The following is a 9,950-nucleotide window of genomic DNA, read 5'->3' on the forward strand; positions in this document are numbered from 1 at the left end:
CCCAAAGTACTATAAGATACCTTCTGTTTTTGTGAAAGATTTGCTGTGGCTAAGACGATACCTGGTTGTTACAGAACTTTCTATTGGAGAGACTGCTGCACTACATATGGTAATGACTCCTTCCATCCTTTCAAATAGTCAAAGAATAATCAAAACTAATCTCTGCCAACTTTGGGATTTGAAAAATGAGTTTGAAACCCAGCAAGAAAGCTTTCACAGGTGCTGTGATTTCTTCTGGAGGAGAAGAACTTAATATGCTATTCTTGCATTTCTGTTATTTAGTACAGGAATGAAACCCTCTGGCACAGAGTAAGGTATCTGCCTGGATAGAGACCCATTAGTAAGAGGTTCTTAAGGAGGCTGGGTGTTGTAAAGCAATCTATAAATACCCTCTTGAACCTTTTTGAAAATTTTGGCTATACTGGAGAAGAAATTGGGATGTACACACATGACAGAGAAAAAAGGGTCAGCAGGAAAAAACATGCTCAAGAGCAAGCGGACACATCACAAGTTACTTGCTAAGAGCTACAAAATAAAATGTGCTTTTAAAGTTCAGAGGGGAAGATCTCTGATCCTTTTATGTCAGTGGGCCAGGAGCTGAGAGCAGCTGCAGCAGAGAATGTGGTGAGAGCCTGCCAGGAAGAGCCAGATTTTATGTGGGGCCAAGAGGCAAGGAGCTGCAAGACAGAGGACTTACAGCTGCTATTAAGCAGTGCTCCTTGGTGATGCAATGTATACGCATACCTCCCAGACGACTAAGGGAGCAGTGACCTTAAAAGAATTGCTTGTTTCATGGAATTTCCCCCAAATCCATTTATGATTCAAAAATTACAAAACTCACTCAAGTAGGAAATGATTAAGCGTTTAAGATGCCACAAATGGAGCAAGGGATTACTTGCAATACAACAGGATGTAAGCATGCTTTATCCCACTGATTAATTCTCTTTGAAGAAGAATGGTAATTAGGCCTAAATTTTATTCATTTATGTCAGAGATAGGGGGAGTTAATACATCTTCAATTCCTTTGTTAGAACAGGTCAAGCAGCAAAATCTAAAAGTTCACAGTTCAGTATCTATAAATTTTTTCCATTGATCCTAATGGGAATGGGTTCCTCATTCTTAATTTTGTCATTGCTAATGACTTACTCTGTAGTTACACTTCACATATCACATAAGATAATTCCACTCCATGCCACCATCACAGTAGAAGTACCGTTCATTCCTGTCCCTCAGGGACATCACTAGCTGTGTGGCTGCAATATAAACTTGAGCTCAGTTGCGTGATATGTGCAGACCTGATAAATCACTGTATTTGGCAGTGGTTTAGACTGACACCCTTGCACTAAAGCAGGTTTTAAGTACTAAGATACTGTCCAGGGTGAGTTCAGGGAGCCCTTTTTGCCACCACTGAGCTGTGCAAGGGACTGCGGCATGCCAGAGGTCTGCTGGCCCTGGCCTTTTTGCACTCTTACAGTCAGAACTGCAGGCTTGGTTTCACAAATGAAGCTCCAATTTTAATTTCTTTTTTTTACAGCTTTATTTCAGCTTAACAACAGCTTACACACATGCAGTATATGTTAGATATAAGGCTTGCAAATGTATTTGTATCAGACCATGCTGACTGCTCATACAGCCATACCCTTAGCAGATCAAGTAACCAACAGTACTTTAAATAAACCTTCTATACCATGGAGTTGGTAATGCTATTCAGACATTTCAGTGAATGTACCCTACTTTCTACTATTTTGCTTCAGCAGTCCCAGAGATATATTTGCATTTTCAGAGAGCAGTATTAAATAGCCTTTACCAAACGGAAAATTGAATCAATTTACTCCATAGTTAATTCAAGCATTTGTTCGTTCAGTGTGTTTTATTGTGTATCAAATTATCATCATCTTGTCAACATGAGAACCAATTCTGGACAAGGCATATATACCATGAGGTACTTGGGGATAGCACACAAAATAGGACATGAATGTGAAAAACAGGTTTATCATCTGCACATTCTTTTTCATAGGTAATTTAATTTTTCCTATTCCCGTGAGTCTTAGGAAGGGAAGATAGGAAGTTCTTTAAATATTGAACATCCCTTCCATAAATAGCCACAAATAAGTATGGAAATGCAGTACTGAAACCACAATAACTGGCTTTGGTTTCTGCATGAAGCACACACCGAGAGCTTAATTTTTTGCATGGTTTTTTGCAAGTCCATGCTGAACGATAGGGTTTAGATTTGAATCTTTAGATCTAAACGTGTCACCTTACTAGGCATTTTATATTTGATTTTGGAAGATTTAGTACCCTTAGATCTTCGAATGAAGTCCCGCGTGACATCCTTGTCTCTAAACTGGAGAGACATGAATTTGATGGATGGACCATTCGGTGGATTAAGAATTAGCTGAATGGCCGCATGCAAAGAATTGCGGTCAATGGCTCAATGTCCAGTTGGAGACTGGTAACAAGTGGTGTCCCTCAGTGGTCAGTGTTGGGAACGATCCTGTTCAACATCTTTACCAGTGACATAGACAGTGGGATTGATGCACCCTCAGCAAGTTTGCTGACGACACTAAGCTGTGTGGTTCTGTTGATGTGCTGGAGGGAAGGGATGTCATCCAGAGGGACCTTGGCAGGCTCGAGAGGTGTCCAATGCCAACCTCATGAAGTTCAACTAAGCCAAGTGCAAGGTCCTACACCTGGTTGGGGCAATCACAGGCACAGGTACAGGTTGGGTGGAGAAGAGATTCAGAGCAGCCCTGCAGAGAAGGACTTCGAGGTGTTGCTTGATGAGAAACTGGACATGAGCCAGCTTCAGTGTGTGCTCACAGCCCAGAAACCAAGCATGTGCTGGGCTGCATCAAAAGGAGTGTGATCAGCAGGTCGAAGGATATGATCCTGCCCCTCTGCTCTGCTCTTGTGAGACCCCACTTGCAGTACTGTGTACAATTCTGGTGTCCCCAACATAAGAAGGACATGGAGCTGTTGGAGCAAGTCCAGAGGAGGACCACGAGGATGATCAGGGGGCTGGAGCACCTCCCGTATGAAGACAGGCTGAGAAAGTTGGGGCTGTTCAGCCTGGAGAAGAGAAGGCTGCGTGGAGACCTCATAGCAGCCTTCCAGTGTCTGAAGGGGGCCTATAAGGATGCTGGGGAGGGACTCTTCATTGGGGACTGTAGTGGTAGGACAAGGGGTAACAGGTTCAAACTTAAACAGGGGAAGTGCAGGATAGATATAAGGAAGAAGTTCTTTACTGTGAGGGTGGTGAGGCACTGGAACAGGTTGCCCAAAGAAGTGGTAAATGCTCCATCCCTGGCAGTGTTCAAGGCCAGGGTGGACGGAGTCTTAGGCAACATGGTTTAGTGTGTGGAGTCCCTGCCCATGGCAGGGGGGTTGGAACTATATAATCTCAAGGTCCTTTCTAACCCTAACTATTCTATGATTCTATATTTCTATGAAATACCAAATGATCTGAAAGAAAAATATACAGTTTTAAGACCAGATGTTATAATTGTGAGAGTATTAGCATAAATAAATTCATACCTGTAAACTGAATCTAGGCATTTAAATTATTCCACTTGCAAGTCAAATCAAGTATTCATAAGAGCTAAATACTGGCAGAACAATCCCACTTTTCAACCCACAGACTTCAAAAATCTTCAAGTTTAATTCCACCTTTACTTTCACAGCCCCCTGATTTTTTTTTTTTTTTACCTTTTTTTTTTAATCTCATTTATATAGTGATCTAATTTTCAGGGGCTTTGTCCTTTTCAGGTTCATCTGCACAACAAAATGAAGGTATGACTAAAGTAACATGTGGTGGTTTATCTGCAACAACTTTATAGGGCAAGCACTGATAACAATAACAGTCACTGCAGCAGCACAGTCTTAGTTTGTGCTATCAGAAAAGAAACTCTCCAGGGACTCTTAACTAAATTAGAAGCGGTACACTAGGATGTGGTACAACTGCACTTTCCTAGGCAGGCATATCTTTATTCTCTCATCAAAATCACCATTAAGTTAGGAGCACAAATCTGTATTGACTGCCAGTAGAAGTTGTTAGACTAACTCATTGAGGCACTTCATAAGTCTTCATCTAGCTTATCTTTACAGGTTATACATATAATAAATATTGGTTTTCTGTCCATCTGTCTATCAATCAACAAATGGGGTTGTTTGAGCTAATGGTGAACTAATGGTATACTAACGGTTCTCTCTGAAGAATAAAGCATGCTTTAGATTTGTGAATAATAACAGTTCCTCTCCTGCTCTGAATTTGCTAACTAGGTAAAATAGACTACATGGTATCATGCTCTAAGAAAATACCATTAACTACCTCTGTATTGATAGGGATGGTTGTTATCAAGAATCATCTTCAATCATCTTTCTTACTACATTTCATTCTGCTGTAATGAGAGCCAGCAAATAAGTACGTGACATTCCGACAGTGGTCCAGCAGTTAACGTGGATCTTTGTGGTACACGTTATAGTCCATATTTATGGACTATATAGTCATTATTTTTTAATCTATGGAGAGCTTGGATTTGTATGCATGTGTGCTGTATTAATTTTAGAGTAACTTCTGTAAGTTAGCCTGGTATGCCACCTTTTTCATACATACATAGTCTTTACAGCCCTTAGTTCTGTTTTGTACTAGTTCATGATAGAATAATAATTTGTTCATTTCTCTTCCTTCTGAAGACTTACAACAGCTCTCAAATCTTGATGTGAAAACATATATTTAAAAAACAATAGTTACTGATCAAAGGTCCAGAGAAGTTGAGTGACATTCCTGTGGGAATCCTCTATTGCAAAGGAATTGTAATGTAGAAACTATTCAAATGACAAAAATAGTATTTGGATTCTTAAAAAATATCTCTAGGTATAATGCATAGGCTGCAGACATGCAGAATAATCCTTAGAGGAGCCAGTAACATTTTAGACTACACTTCTAAATGAAATAGGATTTCACATTCCATTTGAGAGCTGATTTAAGAGCTGATGGTTTTGTCTAGAACATGCAGAAAAATCAATCTGAATTAACTTTTAAAATGGATCGGGCAAACCACATTCAATTTCTGTGTAGCCAACTCTCATTTAGAATGTATTCATTTACTTTGGAAGCAAATGTAGTTACATCAAATTAGGGCTTCAATTTTGAATGAGAATGTGCACATAATGCAGTTAAAGTAATCACACCTTTGAATTCACACCTTTAGTTAATTTGAATTAGTTTTCTTGATTTTTCCCAGACATATAAACTCTAAACCTCACAGAAGTCAATAAACATTTCTACAGATGTGCATTCTTACATATCCAGATAAAACAGAGCAAGCAAGACAGCCTGACCTAGAATGTCCTGACAGCCAATAACGCCGTGGATACAGCGTGAAGGTAGAGTTTCATACCTAGTAAAAGCTATGGTGAAAGCAAATGTCTCCTGTGAGTGGTATCATCCAGTAGCTAAATGCTGAAAACACTTTAAACCTCCTACTGTCAACATTTCATTATATCTGTGATAGCCAAATTTTTGATAGGAAAATAATGTTATCAAAATTGGCTGCAGTGGGTTGCTACTACTTGACAGGCAACATCTCCTATGACAACTGAGAGGCATTTAATGAACCGTGGGTGTTGATTACACATGCCAAGTTCCCTGCTCTCCCTGCAAACTGCAAATCCTAATGACCTGGTTTGCTGTATACCTGATGGCCACCCGCTGCCGAGTATTCTTGTGCTATGAACAGCTTGCTGTGTTTTTAAGATGCTGCAAATGGAAGGGGCTGAAAGAGCATTTATTTGAGCTATTTAAAAAACAGTAGGAGATGTGAAGGAGGAAGACAGGGATAACGCAATGTCTAATAAGGCCATCTTTGCTCTTACAGTGCAGATTAAAACTTACATGACAATAATCAATGTGCCAGGTGAACTGCAGGATTTTTGCCCAGAATCTGTGTTCAGAGGTAACAAAGAGCAATGACTGAGAAATGCCAAGGTATGAATGTGAAGTGAATTCCTTGGTAAAACATGAAGATGGATGAGAGGACTGTACTGAGAAGTGAGAGAAATGGGACATCTGACCACCAGAAACTGGTTAATTGAAATTTGCTTTTGTACAGGTAAAGTGAAAATACTGCAAGTCTCTGAATCACAGAAGTTAAAAATTAGAGCACGATGGCTTGCAGTGAGTTTTACTACCTATGATATTTCAATAAAAGATAAGGTTATCTAAACACCTTTAAATAAAAAATTACTGGGTGCAAACACCGCTGTCATGTATTTTTTGGAAAGAAGAAATTGTAGGTATAAACAATTCTGATCAACAAGATTTTGAGCAGAACTAATGTGCTTCATTTCTGCATCATCTTACTTTTAAATGCAGTAATTTTAAAAAATTACATTTAAAAAGTCAGACTGTTTCTCTTTTCCAATGGACACATCAGATTTATAATGAAGACAGATTTTTTTAAGCTTTTGCCTTAATCTTATGTAATATAAAACATGAATCCTGAGCTACCATGTTTTTAACACTGCATGCCACCTGACAATTTCAACTTAATGGGAAACTGTACACCTACAGTTAAAGGAAAATTTATACCACGTTACCATATAAGTAAAATATAACATTCTAAATCTACACTTTAAATATGTATCAGCCTTCTTTTAGAAGAGCAACATTATTATATTTGTTAAAAAAAAAAAAATCAAACTCCTTAGCATTCATGGACCTGTGAATGCTGTGAGAGCCAGGAAAAGAAAGAAAATGAAGTTGATTGATAGAAAGTAGCATATATGTATAATGCAATGCATGACAAATAACATTTTTGCATTTGTTGTCACAATTTTCAATTTCCACTAAGGTGTCATTTTAGTTATGCTTGGATTCTAACAAATATCAAGCCAATAACAAACTTCACTCATTAGGATGGAACAGATTCCAGATATGGACTGCAGGCAGCTTGCAAATCTGTGACCCTATTTTATAGTTATAAGCTCCAGGTGAATCATCAGGAGTTTTGTGTATATGAGAGTATGAATGCTGCACAGCATGGAGGACATTGCATCCTTTCACAGATGAGCCTCCTACTGTCTTCCATGAGAGCTGGCCAGCAGAATCAGTCCTCCTGAGTTTCAGTTCAGCTGTGAAAATGAAAGGCATTGTCATAGAGATTTCTCCTGATTTGACTAAATGTTGTGTAGCCCAGCTTCTTCTTGCAAGCAGTTTATCAAAAGAAATGCTTAGGAATCTTGTAATTCAGAAGTTGCATCTCAAGGTTGAGGAACCTCCATGTGCTCCAGGGCAAATCATAATGAAGATTCCAGGTTTAACAACATCATTTTAATGGCAAAATACTCATTTTATCCTTCTCAATTGCTTTTAAAACATGGGCTTTCTATTATGATTATTTATGGTTATCATTTTGGCTGCTCTAAGCAGCAGTGTCTTGGCTTAGTTGTCTTCTCTGCTCAGGATGAAAAATGAAGTTTGAAAGAATGTTCATTACCTTCACGGCATGTGTTGACTGCACTGATTCTTCATCTGCCAAGCTGCATATGCTGGCTTCTGTTTCATCTGCAGACCTCTGTAACTGAAAGTAATTGATCAAATTAATTCTAATATAATCCCACACAGACCCTGCTACCACTGCAGCTTGTTAACCTTTTATGCAAACAGTTTATTTAAACTATCTGGGTGACATTGTGAAAACTGCCTTCAATACATCAACAAAAGTATGAAATGAAAGCCCGTTTCAACATTTTTTCCAAGATATGGCTTGGGTTTTTGCTACTTTCTTCCTAAAAAACAAAATTTGGAACCTCAATACTTACTGAATTTGTTTCAATTCAGTTGGCCATACCTCCCAAACTACTGAATATTTCCCCACTATTTAAAAAAAAACAATCCCCACAAAGAGAACAACTTTCAAATCACCAAGTTCACCACAGTAGCTTTGTATGTAGTACAAAGTAGCAATTGAAGGATCCTAGTAGTTTTTTTCTGAACCGTGAGCTCCCTTTTCTTTCATGCTGATGATTCTCATTCCTGCATTTTGTGGATCTTCGCACCTAAATTATCTATCATTCCTTAGGGACCCCAGTCCACCTATGGCCTCCCTATAGCAGCAACAGGTTTTGGTTATGCAAAATATTAAAGCAGTACTAATAAGGGGCTTTGTTTCCACCATCCTATGTGTTTCCTGCTTTCATATTGGCTGTCAGCGGTAGGGTGCTATTGATACAACTAAGACATGGTGGCCTGTGCAATGACCTGTGTGACAGACAGAATGTCTCTGATTGCACTGTCACAGCAGAATATATCATTTGGTATATAATAAACTGTTCATAAACCATCAGAAATGCCAACGGTACCTTAAAACAGCAGACAGTGATTCTCATAGCAAAATAAGAGTAAGGACATGAGTGTGCACATGACTGGTCATGATTTATACATACAGAATGTTCCCCATGCTTCAGGGTCCTGGCTGTAACTAGACACAACATGGTGAATTAAAGATAGCACAGCAGTCTCAGCTTCAAGATTCCCTAAAATTTATCACTGTAGGCCAAACACTTAGCCATGATGATGTCATATACATATTACTTTGCATAATATTGAAAAAACCTTGAAAATTAAGATTAAAAGGTTAGAAAGATATTAACACAATCATAACAGTATAAAGTAGTCATTTGCCCTCATCCCTAGTGCTTAGCTGGATAGTAGCTAAGAGCTGTTAGACCTTCTGGTACTGACTATCTCAGGGAAAATATTTAATACTTATTAAACATGGCTTCTGAATGGGAAGGATGAAGACTGCCATGAGAACACTTCTAAAAGGACAATACAGTGTCATCATATCTTGTGATTATTATGCTACTTAAGAAGCAAAATTATTCTTACAGACAAACTGGACTGGTTCTCATAGGTTTTCACGACAGCTTTATAAATCCTGCTGGGTCTAGTCAAGTAGGCAATTTTGCCAAAATGCCACAGTTGTAGTAGAAAGATATAACACTCATTAAAGCTGCTTTCTTCTAGAGTTGCCTTATGCTATGTACTCTATATTCTACTTCAGGTTAATATGCAATATTTCAGTAAAAGAATTTTTCTGCAAGCAGATACTGAAATGCAAACTTTTTACAAAAACTTTTTTTTTTTTTTTTTCCCAGATCTAGGATAATTTTACAGTCAAAATGAGAGATATAATTCTGAAATTAAGCTATTTTTCTGGGACATAGGAGCCCTAAGTCCAAGTTCACACTCTGTATCATTTCTCTTGCAGTAACTTAGGAGAGCAGTTCCACCATTTTGACAACAAAGGAAGATAATATTATCCTGGTTGGAAAAACATGTTCAAAAAATTAAAAATTGGCTTGTTTCTGAAGTTACTAATGTAAATAGCTGCAAAGAGAACACAAATATCTGGCAGTAATGATATGCACAGTGCTCTAGCCTATTTCTGAGGATCTCAGGATGTAAAATATGGTGGGTGGTTGTTGTTTTTTAACTTACTTTAAGCAAATACCAACTGTGGAGAGACACACCTACATTTCATGTATCAAAATTCGCAGAACTGGTGTGCCAGAGCGCTACTCTGTGCTTTTCCTTTAATAGTTGTATCAGCTTCTGTAGTAACAAATTATTAAATTTTCCCACAGTCCTTCCTCCAAATTCAGATATTCAGAGTAGCACAGTGATCCTTTAGACTGCTACACAAAGACAAATTCCCTAAGATAATATCTTAAAAGCAGAACACATTGGCAGGCATAGTGGGTTGCCTTCTCGGCCCCAACTAATCCCCATTACCTAAACAGAGAAGTACTTGTCCTCATAAAAAATGCCAGTTAGGAGAGTTAGAAAAAGATATCTCTCAAGCCACAAGCCCAAGGAACATGTAGAAAACTGTGTGTAGCAACCACAGCTTCCTCCTTAGAGGGCCATACTATGGTGTCTACAA

This window comes from Strigops habroptila, chromosome Z, assembly GCF_004027225.2.
Source record: "Strigops habroptila isolate Jane chromosome Z, bStrHab1.2.pri, whole genome shotgun sequence".
NCBI classification, from domain to species: Eukaryota; Metazoa; Chordata; class Aves; order Psittaciformes; family Psittacidae; genus Strigops; species Strigops habroptila.